Genomic DNA, 26,261 nt, shown 5'->3' on the forward strand with positions numbered 1-26,261 from the left:
GAGTTCAGATTATATTTATGAAAGGATTTAAAGATTAAAGTGAGGATTTTTTTAATTCCTAGAGGCAACAGAGAAATCACAATCAGATCTATACCTAAGAAAAATGACTTTTGCAGCAGTGAATTGGAATGGTTAGAGATTTGAGGAAGGAAAGCCAATCAAGAAGCTGTAGATTAATCTAGAGTAGAAGTGATAAGGTACTGAGTAAAGATGATACCTATCTGAGGTAACTGCATAACATTAATGGATCTATGAATTGGTTCAATTGTTCTAGAAAACAACTTAACACTGGAGGCAGCCACCCAAAGGAACTGCTACTAGCCTCTCTATTCTCACTTTTTCCTTTGGAATCTCGATCACTAGAGCTGAGATGCCCCAAGAAAGCAGGAGTCAAACCTCCTGGTTGGCCCTCCCAGCCAGCCATGCACCCCCAGTAAAAGCTAGAGCTCAGCAAGCACCAATATTCTAACCATCTGCAATGGTATCTCCTCCTGCTGCTCTTAGCCAAATCTGATGACCCAAATGACTACCACCATAGCAAGAGTGGCAGAGGGATTTGCTGTAAGGAATCTTTTTGCTGTGCCCTTAATGGTAACTTCAGTGATGAGAAATGTTTAGCCTTTCAGGCCTGACATCCCATACTAGGTGTTCCAGAGAATCCATTTAGGTAGTAGCAGCAGAATCAGCTCAGTCCTTGCTGCTGTAAGATGAAACAATTACTACTGTCTTTCCAGAACCAGAGTATCCTCAGACTATAAGAGAGATTCAAAGAGATGGTAAAGAAGTGAAAAATTATAATAGATTAAATCTGCTTAATTAATCTTCAAAAAGAAGAAATAGAAAATCAACTCTAAAGATCAATTTAACTTAATATAAAATAAGAGTGAAATGCTAAATGCTGAGATCAGCAATGTTTTGTTTCTTTGTCATTAAAAGCCTTTCATTTCAGAACTATCTGAAAGAAAAAGTATTTCCATTTTTTGGTTTTGTTTTTAAATAATGTTTCCTTTTTTTTTCCCAATCACACATAAAAATGATTTTTAACATTCATTTAAATTTTTTTTTTGAGTTCTAAATCTTCAATTTCTCTTCTTTGACTCCCTATTTGGGAGCAGTTCCAAATTGTTCTCTATTTTGACTGAATCAATTCAAAAGTCTACTAATAGTGCATTAGTATGCCAATTTTCCCACAACCCCTCTAACATTTGTCATTTTCTTTTTCTGTTATATTAGCCAATCTGATAGATGTGACATGGTACCTCAGAGGTATTTTTATTTGCATTTGATTTAGAGAATTTTTTTTTCATATGACTATACATACCTTTGAATTATTCGCCTGAAAAATACCTGCCTGTAGAGTACAGGCTAGCTCCCTGGAGGTCCTCGGGTCAGCCAGAGTCAGGATGAATTAAAATCCTTGGTCTTTAAAGGGGGTAAGTGAAGGAGGCAGGAAAGCTACCACATGGCTTGCAAAGATGTATCCTGGATTCTGGAGTCTGGAGTCACCAACTTCTCTCCTCTTTATCTTGCTGCCAAGTGACTCTGGCTTCTCTCCCCTCCCTTTAATCCTTGCCTATGATTATCTTAACATCAAACATTCAGCAAGCATCAATAATGAGGAGAGCCACCATCCAAATATATGCTACTAGAGTCATTATCTCACATCAAATAGGTAATTAACCTTAAATGCTCCATTGTCTGACTCAAGCATACCTTTTTGGAGTTTCAGCCCTCTATATCTCCCACTTTCTTTTGTTTTAGAACACAGGTGGTCATGCTCTCCCTGACTCATCAGGAAAGAAAGTGAAAACACCAAAAAGGAGGTGATCATGCCCTCCCTGATTTCTCAGGAAGGGAGATAAAAACACCAAAGGGAAGTGGGGAGTCAAGCCAGATATTGTTAGTGGGTTTCTGGGCTGAAGGGTCTTACTAGAAACAGGTATACACAAACCCATCAGCATGGGAGGTATTACACAAGCACATAGCAATAAAGCACAGGCTAGCAATGATGACTCTCCCCACAGCCAGGGTGGGCTCGATGTGGTGTAACAAACATGAATTGTACATGCAAATAGTCATATAACAAACAATATAAATCAACATGGTCTTGTAAAAGATTTCCAGAAGTCCTGGAAGGAGGGTATGTAAACAACAATCACACATATGCCTTCTTCAGCAGCCAGAGATAGTCCAAAACCAATCTTGTCCATTACTTCATGTGTCAGGGAATCCAATGATCCCCGCAAGTTTTTGAAATACTGCAAAAGTCTTATGTCTCAGGGAATCCAATGATTCCTGAAGGTTTTAAAGTCCTACAACAATCTTTTCATGTCTCATATCTTTTATAATATCTTTTATAAGGCTCAGCTAAATTGATGCTGGGCACTGAAAAGGCAAATCTTTTCATATCCTCCTTATCTAGAGGGATAAAACAGAAACAATCCTTAATGTCTATAACCACAGAGGCCATTTTCTAGGCAATTGAGTAGGAGATGGAAGTCCAGGCTGAAGAGTTCCCATAGTTTCCATCTGTTCATTTACTTTTCTTAAATCAGTCAACATTCTCCGTTTTCCATATTTCTTTCTTATAATAAATACAGGGGAATTCCAAGGACTTAGAGAAGGTTGTACGTGTCCTTGGTCAAGTTGCTCCTGTATTATATCTAATAAGGCCTGAATTTTATCGCTACCTAAGGGCCACTGTTCTATCCACACTGGTGAATCAGTCTTCCATTGGATAGGAACAGTGAAAGTGGTGGCAGGCCTTCAACAGCAGCCATGCCTAAAAAACCAAAATTCTCATTTTTAATCCTAATTGTTGTAAAATGTCTTTTCTCCCAGATTGATGGGGATTTTTCAATTAGAAAAGAAGTAAAAACTCTGTTTCACCTTCAAATGTCCATCTCAAAGGGGTAGCACTAACTTCAGCTGCTATTGCTCCTCCTACGCCAGACATGTAGGTGTCTGCCTTAATCTTTGAGCAGTGATTGGGCCTGTTGGCACCTCTAACAATCTGAACATGTGTCTACCAACCCTTCTAATATTATGCCATTTATGTAGATAGTGACCATAGGACAGTCAGCTGTAACTGCTGCAGTTTAGAATATTCCTGGATTCTGTTGCTGGGAGTCAGAATCTTGTTGATGATCACCAGGTTGCTTATTAGAGGTCTGTATCAGTAAAGCTGATGCTACTACTTCCCCTGGTTGATAAATCACACATTGTCTACCTGTGTTAGTGACTGGGATATTATCTACACATTCCCCAGTTTCCCACATCAGTATATGAATGAACACTGTTTTGTAAGTACTCTCAGGAGGTGAAATGATCAAGCCTATTGTGCCTGGAGGCAAGGGATCCAGGCTGGAGAGGAACAGATTTCACCTCTCCAGGGGGTATCTCAGTTGTACCAGCTACATACAACTCTATTCTCCCCAATTGTAATCCCTTTCTCCCATCAAGTTGGTTCTTGGCTGATTGATTATTTAATCCCTTTTTTCCCATCAGATGGCTTCTTGGCTGATTGGTCATGTCCAAGTACTGAACTTCTAAAGACTCTCTTAGTGTAGCTGCCAATATGCTCCAAGTATTTTTTTGTTTGGAGCCCTGGGGTGGGTCCCCCATCCCGTTTCCTTGAATCAGTCTACATTCTGATGCCCAATGGAAGCATTGGGGTTTTGAGTCTTGTTCTCCCACCCTGTTTTCTCATTCTGATTCTATGTCAACATTGAACTTTCAGTGCCCTACTTTACCACATTGAAAGCCTTGACGAGTCTCTCTGGAAGTCCCTTGCCAAAGAGGACCCTGTCTTCCTATGTTGGGATCTTGGGAAGTCTGCATCATAGACTGGATATAAAAGGTTATTGTGTCCACTGTGGCACAGCATCTTATGATCTCCTTTAAAGGAGCACTCTGTGTAGTCCTAGTATAATTCTTTTTATAAACCTCATTAGCATTTTCTTTAGCAAGTTTCCTTATCATCATTTCTGTTGCTGCATTTTCACCAATAGTTCATATGATGGCTATCTGCAGATGTCCCACAAAATCAGCAAAGGCTTCATTTGGACTATTTTCGTGAAGCTTTCTCCTCTATCTTATTTTCTGGGAGGGAGCCCCAACTTTTATTGCAGCAGAAGCAATTTGCTCATATGCTGCTAATGGGTAATTAATCTGTGCTGAAGTGTCTGCATAAGGACCTACACCTATTAGTTGGTCACAGGTGATTGGTGTATTAACTCCAGTTTGCCTACTTCATTGGGCTTGTATCCTACAGAGTTCACTATATTCAGAAAGCCCACAACAAGTTTTGTCCAGGTTCTAAGCATGTCCTTGTTGTAGATTTCCAGTCACTAGGAGTTAAAATTTCATAAGCCAAATTCCATAATAACATTTTAACATAAGATGATATAGCCCCATAAAGAGTCCAAGCCTTTTTCAGATCTTTGATAATTTCTAGATTAAAAGGAGTGTATCTTCATTATATACTTCAATAACAATACCATATGATGATCAATTCTGATGGACGTGGCCCTCTTCAACAATGAGATGAACCAAATCAGTTCCAATAAAGCAGTAATGAACTGAACCCTCTACACTCAGCAAAAAGAAGCCTGGGAGATGACTACGAACCACTACATAGAAGTCCCAATCCCTCTATTTTTGTCTGCCTGCATTTTTTATTTCCTTCACAGGGTAATTGTACACTATTTCAAAGTCCAATTCTTTTTGTACAGCAAAACAACTGTTTGGACATGTATACATATATTATATTTAAGTTATACTTTAACATATTTAATGTGTATTGGTCAACCTGCCATCTGGAGGAAGGGGTGGGGGGAAAGAGGGGAAAAATTGGAACAAAAGATTTTGCAATTGTCAGTGCTGAAAAATTACCTATATGTATATCTTTTAAATAAAAAGCTATAATAAAAAAAAAGAAAGTTTTGAGGGAAAAAAAAAGGAGTGTAAATTCTTTCTTGACTTGAAGAGTTAAGCTGTTCAATCACAGGATACATTTCTATTCTCAAATCAGCTGTATTCTGTCCTTCCTCTTTGGCTTTAAGTAGTGCCTTTTGCATTTGAGTGGGGGTGGGGGTGGTGCTAATGATAGCACTGCCCCTCTCACTCCTCCTTCTCCCTCCACCCAGGAAGGTGAAGTTGATGGGGAGAGGGTCAAGAGCCTGTTTGGGTGTAGGTGGAGGTGAAGCTTGGCTGTGAGAGTGAGAATTACCACGCCTTTCAAGTTCCCCATGCCTTTTGGCAATATTTTCATTAACCTCTTCCTTCTCTTCACACTTCCTTATCTGGTTGTTCTTAAAACTTTCCTTTTTTCTATAACTTGTAGGATTCTTTAAGGCTAATTGTATTAAGTTGCACATACAGAATTTTCCTTAGAAATTGAATCAGGACCTTTATCATTATAATATTCATGTAGGTGATCTCCTACAAGTTTTAATTATCTGCCTCTATTTCTTCTTCCTTGAAGAACCAAAGGGACGTGCATTCTAATGTATCTATGAGTTCATCAATCTTCTCCCAAGTTATAATCAAACTTGCCTCTTTATCAGTCTGAGTATGCTTCCTGTAGATCTCCCTCTGGATGGGGTTGGGGGTGGGGGAGAATCTTTTCCTAATATCCTAATTTCAGCTAGAAAAGGAAAGTTACTAGTTTAGCTCTTAACAAAGTAAGTTCCCTGTTTTTCTACTAAAATACTTACCCTATTTCCTGGTCACAGGGACTTCTTCAGTGAACTTAGGGTCCTTAGTCCATATTGGGCACCAGAATGTTAAGTCCAAGATAGCTCCCTGGAGGCCTTAGGATCAACCAGAGTTAGGATAAGTAAAAGTACTTTAGGGGGAGAAGTGAAGGAGACAGACAAACTGCCACAGGCTCCCCACCAACTTCTCTCCTCCTCATCCTGCTGCAAAGTATAATCTGGTCTCTGTCACCCCACCCTCTAATCTTTGCCTATGATTATCTTAACATCAAACATTGAGCCAGCACCAAACAGAGAGAAGAGCCATTTATCCAAACATATGCTAATAGAGTCATTGTCTCATATGGAATAGGTAATTAGCCTTAAGTGCTCAGTTATCTGATTGAAGTATACCTTTTCATAGTTTCAGCTCTTTGCAATGATTCATAAGGAAATGTGTATTTAAAAAAGTTAATATAAATGTACAATCAGGAAAAAAAATAGAACAATTAATAAAAATAAATAAAGAGTTCCTTTCTTCAGGGGAAAAAAAGAATAAGAACAAGAGAGAAAAATGACTGTCTGATAAAGCTTTACAAATTTGTTGTTTGTTCTTTGTTTTCAAAGAGCACCAGTGCCGTCATGGGGTGATGTCTTGACTTGTGTGTTAAATGCTTTAATGGATTCAAGTGAGGCTGAGTTGCACAAAGTCATCAGCTTCATTCTCTCTTCAAAGTCCAGTGGTAAGACAAGACCAGGACAACTGGTGATGGTCTGGGATACAGCAGATGATCTTGGCATCTGTGATATCTGACCAAGCTCTTAGCACTTCACAGAACCTGATTCAGCTACCTTCATGGCTATTAGAATAAATTCTTATCTGTCCATTCTGTCAGAAAGAAGCCTTTATATGCTTGAGGTAGACATTCCTCTAACTCACTCACTAGTTTCAAAAGTGGCCTGGCAGTTACCCTTAACTTGATTTTGTCTGTCTGCTGAGACACAATACAAGCATGTGGCTATGGTAGATGCTACAGCTTCTTGGAGTATTAGGTGATAGTTGGGTGACAGGTTGGACACCAAAGGTGGATAAGCATCCCAGAAAGCAGAAAGTAGCAAGCCCTCACACAAGAGGTGCTAATTTTTTCTTAACTCCATATATGCTCTGGCTGAGGAAGAAAGGAAATAAAAAGAGAAAAGAGAAAGGGAAAAATATACTAATTGAACATAGAATTCCAAAAATCAGCAAAGATAAATAAGGTTTTCTTAAATGTGGAATACAAAAAAATAGAAGAAAATAATATAATAGGAAAGACAAAAGATTACTTCAAGAAAATTAGAAATACCAAGGGAATGTTTCATGCAAAAATGAGCAAGATAAAAGACAGGCACAGTAGGAATTAAGGGAAACAGAAGTGGCTAAGAAGTGGCAAGAATATCCAGAAGTACTATACAAGAAATATCTTAATATCATTGATAAATATGATAGTGTGCTATTAATGTAGAGCCAAATACCCCGGAGAATAAAATCAACTGGATCTTAGGAAGCATTACTAACAATAAAGCTAGTGAAAGTGATGGAATTCCAGTTGAGCTATTTAAAATCCTAAAAGAGAATGCTATTAAAGTACTACATTCAATATGCCAGCAATTTTGGAAAATTCAACAGTAGCCATTGGTTTGGGGGGAAAAAATCAGTTTATAGCCCAGTCCTAAAGAAGGGGCAGAATTAAAAAAAAAAATAAAATAAAAAATAAAAAATAAAAGAAGGGCATAATCAAAAAATGTTCAAATTACTGAACAATTGGGCTCATTTCACATGCCAGAAGAATTATGCTCAAGATTCTGCATGTAAGCTAGGCTACTACAATATGTGAACTGCAATATGCAATATGAGAATTATTAGACTGCAGGCAGGTTTTTGAAGAGGCTGAAAAACTAGAGATCAATTGCCAATACTTAACTGTATTATGGGAGAAAGCAAGGGAATTCCAGAAAAAATATCTACCTCTGCTTCATTGATTACATTAAAGTCTTCTACTGTGTATATCACAACAAAATGTAGCAAGTTGTCAAAGAGATGAGAGTACCAAATTATCTTATTTGCTTCTGAGGAAACAAATATGTGTCAAGAAGCAATACTTAGAACTGAATATGGAGCAACTAATTGGTTTAGATTGGGAAAAGAGGACAAGACTGTTTATTGTCATCTTACTTATATAATTTACATGCAAAGTATATTTTTCACAATGCTAGGGTAGACAAATCAAAAGCCAAAATTAAGATTGCCTGGAGAAATCTTAGCAATCTCAGATATGAAAATGATACCACTCTGATGGCAGAAAGTGAAGAAGAATGAACAAGTCTCTTGATGGGGGGAAGGAGGCAAGTATAAAAGCAGAATTGAAGCTTGACATTAAAAAATTAAGATTATATTATGTGATAATCCACTGTGATGGACTTGGCTCTTTTCAACAGTGAGTTGATTCAAGGCAATTCCAATAGACTTGGGATGGAAAATATCATCCTCATCCAGAGAGAGAACTATGGAGACTGAATATGGATCAAAGCTTAATATTTTTACCTTTTACTGTTGCTGTTTGTTTGCTTGATTTTTTTTCTTTCTTGTATTTTTCCCCTTTTGAGGTGATTTTTCTTGTGCAGCATGATAAATATGGAAACATTATTAAAAGAATTGTACATGTTTAACTTAGATTGCTTGCTCTTTTGGACAGAAGGAAGGGGGAGAGAGGGAGAAAAATTTTGAACACAAAGTTTTGCAAAAGTAAATGTTGAAAATTATATTTGCATGCATTTGGAAAAATAAAATACTATTAAAATTAAAAAAAGAGTGGGGTGGGGGGTAGGTGATATAGTCTGACCTGTGCTTTAGAAAAATCCTCTTGACAGCTGAGTGGAGGATGGGAATGAGATGAGACTTGAAGTAGGAAGACCAACTAATGTTGGCATGAGATGATGAAGGTCTCTACCCCTGTGGTAGCTATATAAATGGAGAGAGGGAGTTGTCTATGCTGGTGAAATCACAAGTTCAATCTCTATCTCTTTACCAAGATAAATAGAATATTAAATGCTTACTATCTAGGCTCATTGCTCAGTATATGGGGATTCAATTACAAAAGAAAGACAATTTCTACCCTCAAGGAGCTTACACAACAGAAGATGACACATAAAGGGGATGATGAGGTACCATGTGGGAGCACGATGGAAAAATGAAATCAGGAGTCATGAGTTGAGCTAGGTTTGAAGTGAAATGACTTGGGTTGGGACTTCTCAAATAGAGATTCCAGGACAAACTCACCCATGAGAAGAGGAGGGCACAGAGGGCACTGTCATCATGAGAAGGCCACTGGAGTGGAAATTGAGAAGCATTCTAGGGGATTGTTGGCTGAGCTGGCTTGTCCTCTGTGTGGAGAATTCTCTGACCCATTACCCCAGAGCCAGGGTAACTACAACTCCCATTCAAGTCCTAAGAGTAACCTGAAAGATTGGATTGTCTCTTCCCTAATTCTATCAGCTTCAGCTCTGACAAATTATGTTTTTCCCACTGTTAGCTGCTATCAAGGAATATCCATGTTCTATTTAACCACTTAATGTCAATGAGCATTTTTATTCTTATTTATTCATGTCCAACTCTTCATGACCGCATGGAACCAGGTCTTTCCTGTTGTCCAGGGGCTTCCTATATCTCCAGGATAAAATATAAAATCCTGTTTGACTTTTAAAGCCCTTCACAACCTACCTTTCTAGTCTTTTTACCCCTCTCCACATACTCAACAATTCATTAACACTGATCTTCTTGCTGTTCTTGCCCATGATGCTGCATTTACCTACTCTGCCCATTTTCATTAACTATCCCCTGAAGCTTTAGTTCAAATCCATCTCTCTGTCTGTCTGTCTGTCTCTGTCTGTCTCCTCTTCCTCTCTGTGTGTGTATCTATCTCTCTGTCTCAGCCTCTCTCTGTCTCTTTTCCTCCCCCCATCCACATATACTAGTGCTTTCTCTCTGAGATTACTTTCCTTTTATACTGTATACATCTTGTGTATTCATATTTATTTGCACATTGTCTCCTACATTAGAATATGACCTTCTTGGGTCAAGGAAACCAATTTTTGCTTTCTTTTTATTTAAATCCAGCATTTAGTACAGTGTCTGGCACATAGTAAGTCCCTAAAAATGCTTGTTGAAGTACATATACACCTTGAAGGTTATAGTATCCTCCAAAATTTATAAAAAATAAGGGGGGGGGGAGGATAAGTGGATGGGGAAGAAGACAAAGAAGAAATCCTTGGCTGGGGGGAGGTTAAGTAATAGCAAAGCAAGTTATAGAGCAGAATTTAATTAAAGAGGCAGCAAGGATAGGAAAGATATGTGTATATGAAGGGGAAGTGTGAGTGTGTTATGTGTATGTATATATATATCTATATATGTATACATAAATATATCTTTTCTTAACTGTAGCTTGCTTGGGAGTGATGGGGGCGATGAAAGGGAGAAAAAAGAATAAAGTTACTATGGTAAGCAACAGAGAATAAAAGAAGAATTTACAAGGAAGTAAAGAAAATTGGACATTCATGAATATACTTTCTTCTAATATGTATACATTTTTTTTATTATTATTATAGCTTTTTATTTACAAAACATATGCATGGGTAATTTTTCAACATTGATTTTTTTTTTCCCCTGAGGCTGGGGTTAAGTGACTTGCCCAGGGTCACACAGCTAGGAAGTTAAGTGTCTGCAGATTTGAACTAGGGTCCTCCTGAATTCAGGGCTGGCGCCACCTAGCTGCCCCCTCTTACATCGACTCTTGCAAAACCTTCTGTTCCAAATTTTTCCCTGCCTTCCCCCTACTCCCCTCTCTTAGATGGCAGGTAGTCCAATACATGTTACATATGTTAAAGTAAATCCAGTATATGTATACATATTTATACAGTTATCTTGCTGCAAAAGAAAAATAGGATCTAGAAAGAAAGAAAAAAATCTGAGAAGGAAAACAGAAATGCAAGCAAACAATAACAAAAAGAGTAAAAATGCTATGTTGTAGTCCATACTCATTCCCCATAGCTCTCTCTCCAGGAGCAGATGACTCCATTACTAAACAACTGGTTTGAATCATTTCAATTTTGAAGAGAGCCACGTCCATCAGCATTGATCACCATATAGTATTGTTGTTGAAGTATATAATGATCTCCTGGTCCTGCTCATTTCACTCAGCATCAGTTCATGAAACTCTCTCCAGACCTCCCTGAAATCATTCTGTTGGATATTTCTTATAGAACAATAATATTCCAAAACATTCATGTACCACAATTTGTTCAGCCATTCTCTAGTTGATAGGCAGCTATTTAGTTTCTAGTTTCTGGCCACTACAAAAAGGGCTGCCACAAACATTTTTGCACATGTCGGTCCCTTTCCCTTCTTTAAGATCTTCTTGATCTAGTAATTTGTTTTTATATATTTTGAATCCTTCCTGGTGTTCTGCTGGGCACATGACAATGCTCTCTTTTGTTTTGTTTTATTTTATTTTGTTTTTTTTTTTCTTTTTTTCTTACTCTGTTTCTTCAAATAAAATTTTTTAAAAAGAAAAAAAAAAACTTATTGAGAATATGACACTGTCCTCTAAGCCACACCGTGCTATTCTTAAGGGAAAGACCACAGGGAAAAGATTATATGATTTGAAAATCAACCCATGGCCAGAACATCTGCTTCTGCAAAACTCCTAATAGACAGGAGGGGGCAGCACAGGATCAGAACTCTGCAGTATAGTGACCTATACTGAAAAGGCAACAAGGTTAAAAGCCTCAGACTATAGCATTTACGTGAGTGTGTGCATTCATGTGCCTCTGTCCATGTGTATGCTCAAATGGTTTTATCTATATTATAGAGATGTGCTGGTCAATGTTTAACAATAAATTTTCTGGAGGGACAAAATAACATGACACACTTTAAAGTTTAATATACATTATTAACTTTTTCTCCAGTATTTTCCTAAGTCTAGGCAATCGATAAAACAATAAATCAAGTCTTCATTTGTAGATTTTTCCAATTTCTGAAATGTAAATGTTTACACTGAAAATTTTACAATTGATTCTTAAGAACATGTATGAACTGGCTCCAATACACTTCTGTCTATATATGTGTATGTAAACACAGATGTGTATATGAGCAGAAAAATGAATATAGACATTTATTCCTTGTATACATGTATGAATATGTATATATATATATACACATATATATATGTATGAGCATGAATGCAAACAGCTATTCATATGGAGCTCAGGACTTTGTTTTCAGAACTATAGAGATTAGATAGGACAGCTAAATGATAAGTGGATAAAGCATCAGCCCTGGAGTCAGGAGGACCTGGAGTCAGCCTCAGATACTTATTAACTGTGTAACCCCAATTGTCTCAGAGAGAGAGAGAGAGACAGACAGAGAGAGAGAGAGAGAGAGAGAGAGAGAGAGAGAGAGAGAGAGAGAGAGAGAAGGAGAGAGAGCAGAGAGAATATAGTTCAATACTCTCCTCCTTTCCATGTGTATTGTGTTGTTGCTGTTCAGTCTTGTCTGACTTTTCATGACCCTGTGGACCATAGCACACCAGTACTGTCCATAGGGTTTTCTTGGCAAAGACATTGGAGTGGTTTGACATTTCCTTCTCCAAGGGATTAAGGAAGAGTTAAGTGACTTGTCCAGGGTCACACAGGCTTGCAGTTATATCTACTAGGTCCAAATTGGCATTGGGAGCTTGCAAAGTTTAGAATAGATAGGCAACCATCAGATTTTGCCTTAGGTCAGATCACTTAGGATACACTGAAAGTTTATAAGCTCCAGACCTGAGTCACTCAAATCCAAGATCCTTGATCTTGGATCCTTGGATCCAGCTCTTACTACGGAGAAAGCAATTGTTGGATCTCAAAGAATACAGACTGGACTAACAAGTATCCAATATTACTTCTATAAGTGAATAGATCTTGGCCATAATATAAAACACAAATTTGGGAAGTAGGTGGAAAAAAGCAACAACTATGGAAAAGATCTGTCAGAATCCCCAAGACACACAACCAGAAGAAGAGAAAAACTCAACAACATCTTTAAGCAAAATCTCAAAGAAAAATAGTTTAGCCATGAGGTAAATTAGAATTCTTAGAAGAAATGAAGCAAGAGTTTAAAAATCATCTTACAAATTATATGTGATCTCCCAAGGAAAAAATTAGAAAGGAAATAAGAGCATTAGAAGAAAAACAGAAAGAGAACCAACCATTTAGTAGAAAAGTTACAAAATTTCACTCAAGTAATAGACTCCATAAAAATAAGAATGGACCAAGAAGAATTTAATGACTCCTCTGCAGTACAAAAGAATTATTAAAACAAAGTCAAAGAGTGAAAAAAAAAAGAAAACATAAGGTAACTCAGAGAAAAAAACAGATCTGGAAAATAAGTCAAGCAGAGTTAATTTCAAAATCAATCAACTACTTGAAAGTATTGAACTAATAACATCCCTCAGAGTTATTTTTTCCCTCTAGCTCTGTTAAATAATCTTTTGGTAATTTGATAGATATATCTAACATTAAAGTTTATTTGGAGGAACCAACAATGAAAAATCTCAGGGGAAATAATGAAAAAAAGAGTGGGAAGGATGGGCACTTAGCAGCATCAGCTCCCAAACAGAAGAGGCACACAGTGTTGAAGAAGCCAGAGAATTTCTTAATCAAAGAAGTGGTTTATCAAACCAGATAAACCAGAGACCCCAGTAATTTGGCAAGTATTAACTATGCAACAAAAAGAGTTGAGATAAATGGAAAGAAATCTGGGAGAAATTAGATAGTACTTCACACTATATATAAGATAAATGTAAAATGTAAATATGACTTAGATATAAAGATCACACCATAAACATATTAAAGAAGCAAGACAGAAATTACCTTTGAGATTCATAGTTTATGAACCAATAATAGATAGTAAAGATTAAAGAAGATAAAGTAGACGCTTTTGATTACATAAAATTAAAAAGGTTTTAGATGAATAAAACCAATGCAGTTAAAATTAGAAAGGAAACAATTAACTGGGGGAAAAAAATCTTGGCTGTAAGTTTCTCTGATAAAGATCTCTTCTAAGATATATAAGGAACTGATTTAAATATATGAGTAAGTCATTCTCCAGATAATAAATTATCAAATAATTAATAGACAGGTTTTAAAAATTAATTAATTTAAAACAAATATAAAATAAGAAAAAACATAGATACACACATATCTATATATACACATACATATACTTATATACATACATATATATATGTATATACACATACACATAATATACATCTAACACAATATTAATATGGCTGAAATATAATGTAGATTTCTTTCTTGATTGAATCTTTGTTTGACTTTGTCTAAGACCAATGATTACTACCCCTTTTTTTTCTAATAAATTCTACTCCTGATCATTGTTATTGTATTTGCACATATATTTTATTTTCTATCCCTGTTAATTCTTCTACTTTAGTTCTACTCCTTAATCTATTTTTCTTTTACTTAACCTTCCCCTACCCCATGGATCCTTCCCTTATTCCCCCCCCCCATCCTTTCCCTCCCTCTTATTCCTTTCTCATTCATTTACATACCTTGTCCCACTATTATAAGCCTACACATCTTTCTATACCCCATCTTATTCTATTCCCTACATATCCCTTTATTTCTTTGTAAATTTTGAAAGGTGCTATACACTTCTTGGTATGTATATATGTATATATGTATGTATGTGTGTGTGTATATATATATATATATATGTATGTATTATTCCCTGTTAAACTCATTCCAGATGTGAGTGGGTTTTCAGAACTATCAGCCTTCTTCCTTCTAATGTCTCTCCATCATTTCTTCTTTTACACCACACTTGTGTAGCATAATTACTATTTTTGCTTTTTCCTAGATGGTTTTGCTTTTTAGAGCTTGATCATACTCAGCACTGCCCCAATCTTTCTTTTGGTCTTCTCAATTACTAATGTCGGTTTTAAACATATGGTATACATTTCCACATATTAAACATAAATAATCTGTTCTTCTTGAGTCCCTTGAAATTAGTCTTTGATGTTGGCTGAAACATGTTAAATTTTCTATTGAGTTCAGGTTTGTTTGAGACAAAATCTGATAGTTTGTTGAATGTCATTTTTTTGGGTTCCACATTATATTTAATTTTGCTGGATGTAATATTTTCAGCAGCAGGCCTAGTTGTTTTGATTGTTGATATATAATATTACAAAATTTGAAATTTTTTTTATTGTAACCGCTGATAAATCCTGTACAGTTCTAATTGTAGCTGTGATATATTTGAATTGTGATTTTTTTGTTTATTTGTTTCTCGTAAAATTTTCATTTTGATCTTGGGGCTTTGAGATTGAGCAATAATATTCCTATATATTTTCTTAGAAGATCTCCTTAATGTGGTGATCAGTAGATTTTTTTCTATTTCTATTTTACCCTCTTGTCCTATCAGGCAATTTTCTTTGATTATTTCTTGTATTATTATGTCAAGGTTCTCTTGACTCTCAGATAATCCAATTATTCCTATGTTTTCTCTTCTTCATCTGTTCTCCAGATTTGTTGTTTTTATGTTTCATATTTTATTCTAATTTTTATTCTTTATATTTTGTTTTGTTATTTCTTAGTCTGTTATAGCTTCACTGGCTTCCTCTTGCACAATTCTAATTTTCAAAGAATCATTTTCTTCTTTAAGACTCTGAATCTCCTTTTCTAGTTGGTTGACTTTCTTTTTATAATCTTCTTGTTTTCCTGGATATTTCTTATTTATTTGTTTGTTTATAGTTTTTCCTCAATCTCTCTCATTTGATTTTTACAGTCTTTTTAAAATTCTTCTATGAATTCTTTGTATGCAGGTAGACATTTAACATTACTCTTTGGGTTAATTAATGTCCTTCTCTGAACATAAACCCCAGCTTCCCTTATCCCCATAGTAACTCTCTACTGTTGAGTTATTTTTCCTTTGCCTGCTCATTTTTAGAAAATGAGAACTTATTAGTGTAACTACTTCTAGTCCTGTGGTGCTGGTAGGGTGGTGAATGGTGCCTCTGGTTTCACTTCAGTTCTCCCCTTTGGCCTGGAACCCCAATACAAGAACTCATCCCCTCTGTAAGTGTCTGCAACCAATAGTATCTCTATCCCACTACTTTTGCACTCAAGTGGCTTACTGATTCCTAATCTCCCCCAGGGCCTCTTCTCAGCAGCATAGCTGCCATTCCTTATCAACTGAGTTTCCTTCAATCTTCTTGGACTCCATAGTGTCCAGGAGGTAAAAGTTCCAGTATTTGAAGCTGAAGACTCCAGATTGCTGTTTTAGCAATCCTAAAGGTACTTTAATCCTAAAATTCAGGCCTTATTAGATATAATACAGGAGCAACTTGACCAAGGACACGTACAACCTTCTCTAAGTCCTTGGAATTCCCCTGTATTTATTGTAAGAAAGAAATATGGAAAATGGAGAATGTTGACTGATTTAAGAAAAGTAAATGAACAGATGGAAACTATGGGAACTCTTCAGCCTGGACTTCCATCTCCTACTCAATTGCCTAGAGAATGGCCGCTGTGGGTTGTAGACATTAAGGACTGTTTCTATTCTATCCCTCTACATTAGGAGGATATGAAAAGATTTGCCTTTTCAGTGCCCAGCATCAACTTAGCTGAGCCTTATAAAAGATATTATAAAAGATATGAATGGACAGTTTTGTCACAGGGCATGAAAAACAGCCCTACTATGTGTCAAATGTATGTGGCTGTTGCTCTTACTCTAGTAAGAAAAGCATTTCCAAAAGTAATGTTATTACATTACATGGATAATATATTGGGATGTGCACCTGAGGAACAAATGTTAGAAGCATGTCTACAAAAGACCATGGAAACACTAAGGAATTACAAATTGCACATAGCTCCAGAAAAAATTCAAAGACAAGCTCCTTTTCAATATTTAGGATATGAAGTATACCCTAAGGTGCTTACAAAAAAAAACAAAAAAAAAAAAAAACAAAACTTTCCTTAAGAACAGAGAAGCTAAACACCTTAAATGACTTTCAGAATTGATAGGAGATATCCAATGGATGCCTCCAGTGTTAGGCTTGATTACTTATCAATTGCAACCATTATATGACATTTTAAGGGGAGACAGTGCTTTAAACTCACCACACCAGCTTACAAAAGAAGCTCAAGAGGCTTTGAGAGAAGTTGAACTGGCTTTATCCAATGTGATTGAAAGAAATATCAGTTGAAAATATCAATTTTTGCTACATAAGAGGCACCCACAGCAGTCCTTCATCAAGGAGACAGTATGATAGAGTGGGTGAACCTCCCAGCACAACCAGAACAAAGCCTTACTCCTTACCCAGTGCTTGTGGCTAGAATTTTATTAAGGGCCATTAAGCCAGCAGTACAATTATCTGGGATAAGACCTGACACCTTTTATACTAATGCACAAATTAATGTATGCTGTGAAACCATCCCAGAGTGGCATATTTCATTAGCTATGGCTCCAAATTTTACACACGGGTCTCCATTAAAGATAACCAGACTATTACATAATTGGTGATGGATTCTTAAAGAAAAGGTTTCTAAAGTTCCTCTTAAAGGACCAACTATCTTTACAGATGCATCCAAACATAATATTTGCATTGTATACTCTCGTGACTTAACTATAAAGAGAGTAGTCAGAACACCTTTTCAGTCCACTCAGCAGAATGAATTATATGCAATCATTCTAGCTCTTACTTATTATCTAGGAGATATAAATATAATACCTGATTTGGCAATCATATAATCATGCAATCAAGGAGATATAAATATAATATCTGATTTGGCCTATTCAGTAGGTGTGGTACAAAGAATTGCCACAGCCCAAATAAAATTTTTAGCCTCTAATATTTATCAGCTCTTTAAGGAACTTCAAGAGCAAGTGAGAAAGCATCCAGGTAAGATTTATATCTTACATATCCACTCTCATAGTGGACTTCCAGGTCCTATTTTTGATGTTAATTCAAAAGCAGATAGCCTTCTAACCATGTTGGCCAATACTCCTTTATTTCAAGAAGCCCAAGAATCTCATTTTAAATATCATCAGGCTGCTCAAGCTTTATATTTATAATTTAGAATAACAAGAGAGGAAGCTAGGAGCATAGTAAAAGCCTGTACAGCTTGCCTTCCTTTCCATGCTCCTATGCTTCCTCCAGGGAAGAACCCTCATGGTTTGAGACCTAATGAAGTTTGGCAAATGGATGTGACCCATTATAAATCTTTTGGTTGTATGTCTTTTATCAATATTGTGGTAGACACTTTTTCAGGATTCATTTTTGCAATACCAGCAGCAGCAAAAGAGATAGCCTGAGTGGTCACTGAATTCCTTATCCAAGCATTTGCAATTATGAGTGTGCCACAAGCAATAAAAACAGATAATCATGCATATACTGTTAAACATTTTGCACACTTTTGTGCACAGTATAAGATTTTACATACCACTGGCATACCCTTTAATCCTCAAGGACAGGCAATAGTAGAGAGGAGAAACAGAGACATTAAGACTCTCCTCCAAAAACAAAAGAAAGGAGGAGCCACAGGTAACCCTAGAGAACTTCTAAATCTAGCTCTCTATACAGATGCACTGGCTCTGGCAGACAGGACACCAGAAGGACAGTGTCCAGTGCGAGCAGCTCCACTGTCTTTAGATAATCTCCAGGTCATGTGGAGAGATCCAGAAAGTGGTGAATGGAAGGGGACCAGATAGGTTAACTGGTTGGGGGAGAGGGTTTGCTTGTATCTCTACAGATGGAGAAGGAATCAAATGGGGGCCAATGAGCTGTATTCACCTTGTCCATCAGAGAGAGATGGAGCAGACCCTTGAAACGAAGGAGAAGACCCAAGAAAGATTGGGTGGTTCCATCGATGACTGTGCCCACTATTGAAAGAGCCCGGCAGTTATGGTGTTTGACTCATGGACACCAAAAATTGTTGGACTTCAAAATCCTCCGGTATCATTGGAATCCCTGAGACATGATAAAACTATTGTAGGACTTGAAAACCCTCAGAAATCATTGGATTTTCTGAGACATGATAAGACTATTGTAGGACTTCTAAACCCTCAGGAATCATTGGATTCTCTGAGAAATAATAAAACTGCTGCAGGATTTTGAAATCTGCAGGAATCATTGGATTCCCTAATACATAGAAAGACTGTTGCATGACTTAAAAAAACTTATGGGGATCATTGGATTCCCTGACAAATGAAGCAATGGACAATAGATTGGTTTTGGACTAGCTCTGGCTGCTAAAGAAGGTGTATGTGTGACTGTTATTTACATACCCTCCTTCTAGGACTTCTGAAAATCTTTTACAAAACCATGTTGATTTATATTGTTTGTTATATGACTACTTGCATGTATAATTCATGTTTGTTACACCACATTGAGCCTGCACTGACTGTGGGGAAGTCATCACTAATAGCCTGTGCGTTATTGCTATGTGCTTGTGTAATACCTCCCATGCTGATGGATTTGTGCATACCTGTCTCTAATAAGATCCTTCAGCCCAGAAACCCTCTAGCAATCCCTACTTCCTTTTGGTGCTTTTCATCTCCCTTCCTGAGATGTCAGGGAGGGCATGATCATCCGTTTTTTGAGGTTCTCACCTCCCTGAGAAGTCAGGGAGAGCGTGATCACCTGTGTTCTAAAACAAAAGAAAACAGGAGATGTAAAGGGCTGAAATTCCTGAGTTAATGCACTGAGATCAGAACAATCAAGCACTAAAGGCTAATTACCAACTGGACAATGCTCTATAATATACTTGGAAAATGGTCCTTCCCACTATTCTGTGCTGGCCCAATCATTTGGTGTATACAGAGAATTGTAGGAGGGACTAGAGCGTGGAGTAAGACTAGCCAGGGTCACTTCTGGGAGGGAAATGAAGAGATGAGGTCGTGGAGATCCTGCACGTTCATTTCCTTCACTTCTACCGCTAAAGACAAAGGATAAAGACTTTTGCTTATCCTGACTCCAGCTGATTCTAAGGTATCCAGGGTGCTAACGCTGTCATCACACAGTAGCTCTTTTTATAGTGGCAAAGATGGATTCTTAAAAAAATACTCAACTAATCTAATCTTTGACAAACCCAAAGATACCAACATTAGGGATAAAAATTCATTATTTGGAAAAAAACTGTTGGGAAAACTGGAAATTAGTATGGCAGAAATTAGATATGGATCCACACTTAACACCATATACCAAGATAAGATCAAAATGGGTCCATGATTTAGGCATAAAGAGGGAGATAATAAATAGATTAGAGGAACAGAGGATAATCTACCTCTCACACCTGTGGAGGAGGGAAGGAATTTATGACCAGAGGAGAACTAGAGATTATTGATCACAAAATAGAAGATTTTGATTACATCAAAGTAAAAAGTTTCTGTACAAACAATACTAATGCAAACAAGATTAGAAGGGAAGTAACAAATTAGGAAAACATTTTTAAAGTTAAAGGTTCTGACAAAGGTCTCATTTCCAAAATATATAGAGAACTGACCCTAATTTATAAGAAGTCAAACCATTCTCCAATTGATAAATGGTCAAAGGATATGAACAGACAATTTTCAGATGATGAAATTGAAACTATATCCACTCATATGAGTGTTCCAATTCACTACTGATCAGAGAAATGCAAATTAAGACCACTCTGAGATACCACTACACACCTGTCAGATTGGTTAAGATGACAGGAAGAAATAATGATGACTGTTGGAGGGGATGTGGAAAACTGGGACACTAATACATTGTTGGTGGAGTTGTGAAAGAATCCAGACATTCTGGAGAGCAATTTGGAACTATGCCCAAAAAGTTATCAAACTGTGCATACCCTTGACCCAGCACTGCTGTTATTGGGCTTATATCCCAAAGAAACACTAAAGAGCGGAAAGGACCCTGTATGTGCCAAAATGTTTGTGTCAGCTCTTTTTGTTGTAGCTAGAAACTGGAAGATGAATGGATGCCCATCAATTGGAGAATGGTTGGGTAAATTGTGGTATATGAAGGTTATGGAATATTATTGCTCTGTAAGAAATGACCAGTAGGAGGAATACAGAGAGGCCTGGAGAGATTTACATCAACTGATGCTGAGTGAAATGAATAGAACCAGAAGATCTCTGTACACTTCAATGTTGTATGAAGATGTATTCTGATGGAAGTGGATATCTTCAACATAAAGAAGATCCAACTCACTTCCAGTTGATCAATGATGGACAGAGGTAGCTACACCCAGAGAAGAAACACTGGGAAGTGAATGTAAATTGTTAGCACTACTGTCTATCTACCCAGGTTACTTATACCTTCGGAAGCTAATACTTAATGTGTAACAAGAAAATGGTATTTACACACATATATTGTATCTGGGTTATATTGTAACATATGTAAAATGTATGGGATTACCTGTCATCGGGGGGAGGGAGTAGAGGGAGGAGGGAATATTTTGGAAAAATGAGTACAAGGGATAATATTATTTAAAAAAATTACTCTTGCATATATACTGTTTGAAAAAATTCTAAATAAAATAAAAAAAATACTCAACTGAGGAATGTTCAAACAAAATATGGTATAAGAATGTAATGAAATATATGTGTTTCATAAGAAATGATATTTTCAGAAAATATCTTAACAACTGTACACAATAACTGTATGAACTGTTGCAGAGTGAATTGAGTGGGACCAAAGTACAAATTTTTGAATAATAATCACATTGTAAAGACAAAGAACTTTGAAAGACTTAAGAACTCTAATCAATGCAGAGACCAACCATGATTCCAAAGGCTCATGATGAAATATCTTACCTCTTGTCAGAAAGATGATAAACTCAAAATGAGAAATAAGATATGCATTTTCAGACAATGTAATACAATTTTAAGACAATATGGGAATCTGTTTTACTTGACTGTGAATATTTGTTTTGTTGTTGTTTGGTCATTTCAGTTGTGTCTGATTCCTCATGACCCTGTTTGGGGTTTTCTTGGCAAAGATACTACAGCTCATTTTATAGATGAGGAAACTGAGGCAAAGATAGTTAAGTGTTTTGCCCAGGGTCATATAGCTAATAAGTGTCTGAGATTGGATTTGAACTAAGATCTTCCTAACTCCAGCCCTGTACTGTTTCCACTGTACCATCAGGCTCTGTACCAAGTACAAGCGCTTCATTTTTGTTCTTTTTCAATTGAGGTGGATATGTGAGAGGGAAAGAAAATAAATGCTTGTTAATTTGGGGGGAAGTTTTTAAAAAATGAAATGAGCTTTTTTCTCGATGACTCCCCAGTCATTGACACACTGATTTCAAACGTCCCTTCTAGTTCTAGATCTAAGATCCTATGAGATCCCTTCCATCTCTCAAACCTCTGATGCTAGGATCCTACCTCACATAGCATTCATCATGTAAAGTTATAATTAATTCTATGTGTCTTATCCTTCTGAGGGACTATAAATTTTATAAGATCAGTAACTGTGTTTTATCTGGCTTTTGGATAAAGGTCAAGGCCAAGCTTCTTGTCACCTTTAAGCAGTCATATTTCTATACATTAGTCTCTACCTCCAGTCTGGAGTGCAAGCTCCCATCCTGACTGGTAAGCATTCACTATATCCAGCTCAGACCCAATCTGAGAACCGTAATCAAATAAAACACAACAGGAGCAGCTAGGTGGCGTAGTGGAATTCAGGAGGACCCGAGTTCAAATCTGGTCTCAGACACTTAACACTTCCTAGCTGTGTGACCCTGGGCAAGTCACTTAACCCCAGCCTCAGGGGGAAAAAAAAAAAAAAGAAAGAAAAATAAAATAAAATACAACTAGAAAGGACATGTCAATCAATTACCCTATGATTCCAATCATCATCTGTATAATAACTTGCAAGGCAAATATTCTTTCCTTTCCACCCAGTATTGTCTTCCTTATTAGAAGGTAAATTTCTTGAGGGTAGGAATTATCTTGCTTGCTTATATTTGTATCTGTAGCACTTAGCATAGTACTGGACACATAGCTTAATAAATGCTTATTTATTCATTCTATACATAGTAGGTGCTTAATAAATGTTTGCTGACTGAATTAATTAATGACATACCAACAGCAGTAATTCCCCACCCCTCTAGCATCTTTGGCTCTGCTTCCAGACTAGATAACACAGCCATTATCTAGAGGAGCAACTCGGGTACAAAAATAGTCCAGCATCCCTGCCATCATCTATGTTAACTGCCAATCAATTGCCATTGTAGGACAAGTAAGCACAAGAATCTCATACTTATACTGTATTACAAAAGCCCTGATCCTAGCCTGTCCTTGAAGGTGTTATCTAAGGAAGGAACACTTTTCTGGAGAAATGAATGACCCAGCTACTGTCTCTGCACAGGCTTCAGTATCCTTGCTCTTTCTTTTCAGCCTCTTCTGCTGAAAACCCAAAAAAGAAAGTTCTCATGTCAAAGTTCTGGACATAATCAAATGGTTCAACATCTGAAACTGATATGGTTTTATTGGTGGAAATAACAGTAAAGAATCTGTATTATTATCTGTATTGTGTCCACTACACCCTAAGGACCTTGATGCTGAAGCCTCCTATGTGGGTCATCTCACCCTATTAAAATGTGATTTCCTTGAGATCTGAGATTATCTGGATTGTCTATTTGCAGTATACAACAGTTCAGCACTTTGTGTTAAAGCATAGTTGGTACTTTGAACATAGCGCATGTTTAATGAATATCTTTTCCTTCATTTCATTCATTTTGTCCTTGGGAGGGAAGTAGCACAATAGTAAGAAAATCCAGCTTTCCCCAGTCTAGCCATGTAGCCAAAATTATGCTGGTAAATGTTTCACAACTGTGTTAGGGAGGGGGGAGGGAGACAGAAGAAATGTCAGCTTGATGCATATTTTAGTTTAATTTGCATTGTTTAGTTAATTTGCATTTTTAAGTCTAAAATGATCACAAAAAATGTCAAGCATCATTCATTTCTGAGGTATTAAAAAACTACTATTTAAAATTTAACTCTTGAGCTCCCAGCTAGCACTCTTGCACATAGCCCTTCCCTGAGATGGTAACTCCATTTCCACAATGGACTTTGCTCCTCAGTATGCCTTTCATTGGGTCTGGGTCATCTTCTCAAGGTCTTTGCCTTCCTCAGAGAGGCCTATCTTTTCTTAATATTGTCTGTGTCCTTATGTGGGCTCTGTGGCACATTCCCTGTTTCCCCACAAGGACTGAGTCTCATAACTAAGAATATACTCTCTGCATCTACAGTAGGGTCTGTGTCTCAAGACTTTCTGTGACTCCTTCAAAGCATCCTGTGTCCCCTTAGCAGGATCTGAGACCTCTCAGTAAATTCTATCTTTTTATATTGGAGTCTATCTTCTCTCAGTGGAATCTTTATTTCTCTCAGTGGGACTTGTCTCCATATAAGTATCCCTGTCTCTCCTAATGTGTATAGATCCCTTCAGTGGAGTCTGTAGCCTCTCAGTGAAGTCTATATTCACAGGAGTTGTGACCTTTTTATTGGGTTGTACCCTACTCTCCTAAGTTGGGTGTATTCCGATGATGAAGTGGCTGAATGGTACAATGACTAGCTAGCTAGCTGAACCTAGCTCTCAGTTCAAATTCAACTATGTGACTTTGGGCACTTAACTGCTGCCTCTGTCTCTCAAGTGTAAAAAAATAAAAATTTAAAAAAAGAGAGGCAGTTAGGTGGCACAGTGGATAGACCACCAGCCTTAAAGTCAGGAGGACCTGAGTTCAAATGTGGTCTCAGATGCTTAACACTGCCTAGCTGTGTGACCCTGGGCAAGTCACTTAACCCCAAATGCCTCAGCAAAAAGAAAAAAAAATAATAAAGAAAAGAAAGAAAAAAAGAGGGGATGAACATAGCATCTATTTTAGAGTTTTGTTGTATTAAATATTTGTAGAGCACTTAGCACAGTGCCTCATACAAAGTAGTTACTTAATAAATGCTTATTCCCTTTCCTTCCCTGTGCCTTCCTTTTTGTTAGCTTCCAAGTCCTTTCAGTAGAATCTTTATTCTCAGGGAGACCTTTATCTCTCACTGTGATCTGTGTCTCCCTTCAGGGTGACTCCCCTTTTCAAGTGGGATCACTATCCCTCCAGCATTAATGTTTTTTTTTTTTTTTTTTTCTTACATTTCAGTTTTTATTAGGGAAGAAAATCTTGCTTTGGTACTGTTGTTTTTTTTTTTTTTTTTAATTTTATAATTATAACATTTTTTTGACAGTACATATGCATGGGTAATTTTTTACAACATTATCCCTTGCACTTACTTCTATTCAGATTTTTTCCCTTCCTCCCCCAACCCCCTCCCCCAGATGGCAAGCAGTCTTATATATGTTAAATATATTACAGTATATTCTAGATACAATATATGTATGTAGAACCGAATTTTTTGTTGCACAGGAAGAATTGGATTCAGAAGGTAAAAATAACAGTTTACATTCATTTCCCAGTGTTCCTTTTCTGGATGTAGCTGGTTCTGTCCATCATTAATCAATTGGAATTGGATTAGCTCTTCTCTATGTTGAAGAAATCCACTTCCATCAGAATACATCCTCATACAGTATCATTGTTGAAGTGTATAATGATCTTCTGGTTCTGCTCGTTTCACTCAGCATCAGTTCATGTAAGTCTCTCCAAGCCTCTCTGTATTTCTCCTGTTGGTCATTTCTTATAGAACAATAATATTCCATAACATTCATACACCATAGTTTACCCAACCATTCTCCAATTGATGGACATCCATTCATCTTCCAGCTTCTAGCCATTATGAAAAGGGCTGCCACAAACATTTTGGCACATACAGGACCCTTTCCCTTCTTTAGTAGTTCCTTGGGGTATAAGCCCAGTAGTAGTATGGCTGGGTCAAAGGGTATGCACATTTTGATAACTTTTTGGGCATATTTTCAGATTGCTCTCCAGAATGGTTGGATTCTTTCACAACTCCACCAACAATGCATCAGTGTCCCAGTTTTCCCACAGCCCCTCCAACATTCATCGTTATTTGTTCCTGTCATCTTAGCCAATCTGACAGGTGTATAATGATACCTCAGAGTTGTCTTAATTTGCATTTCTCTGATCAATAGTGATTTGGAACACTCTTTCATATGAGTGGAAATAGTTTTAATTTCTTCATCTGAAAATTGTCTGTTCATATCCTTTGACCATTTATCAATTGGAGAATGGCTTGATTTCTTATAAATTAAAGTCAATTCTCTGTATATTTTGGAGATGAGGCCTTTATCAGAACCTTTAACTGTAAAAATTTTTTCCCAATTTGTTACTTCCCTTCTAATCTTGTTTGCATTAGTTTTGTTTGTGCAGAAACTTTTTAATTTGGTGTAATCAAAATTTTCTATTTTGTGATCAATAATGGTCTCTAGTTCTCCCTTGGACACAAATTCCTTCCTCCTTCACAAGTCTGAGAGGTAAACCATCCCATGTTCCTCCAATTTAGTTATGATT

The 26,261-nt window shown here is 36.9% G+C and overlaps 1 protein-coding gene across 1 annotated transcript in view; it reads right to left on the reverse strand.

The window, feature by feature from the left end:
- GGT7 (gamma-glutamyltransferase 7) overlaps positions 1–1,406 on the reverse strand; it is a 57,180-nt gene extending 55,774 nt beyond the window's left edge. The window contains exon 1 of the mRNA XM_074292462.1: positions 1,322–1,406. The gene's annotated coding sequence lies outside the window, so the exon portion shown is untranslated. The remainder of the gene's footprint in view (positions 1–1,321) is intronic.
- Positions 1,407–26,261: the final 24,855 nt, after the last annotated feature.

This window comes from Sminthopsis crassicaudata, chromosome 2, assembly GCF_048593235.1.
Source record: "Sminthopsis crassicaudata isolate SCR6 chromosome 2, ASM4859323v1, whole genome shotgun sequence".
In the NCBI taxonomy this organism is placed as follows: Eukaryota; Metazoa; Chordata; class Mammalia; order Dasyuromorphia; family Dasyuridae; genus Sminthopsis; species Sminthopsis crassicaudata.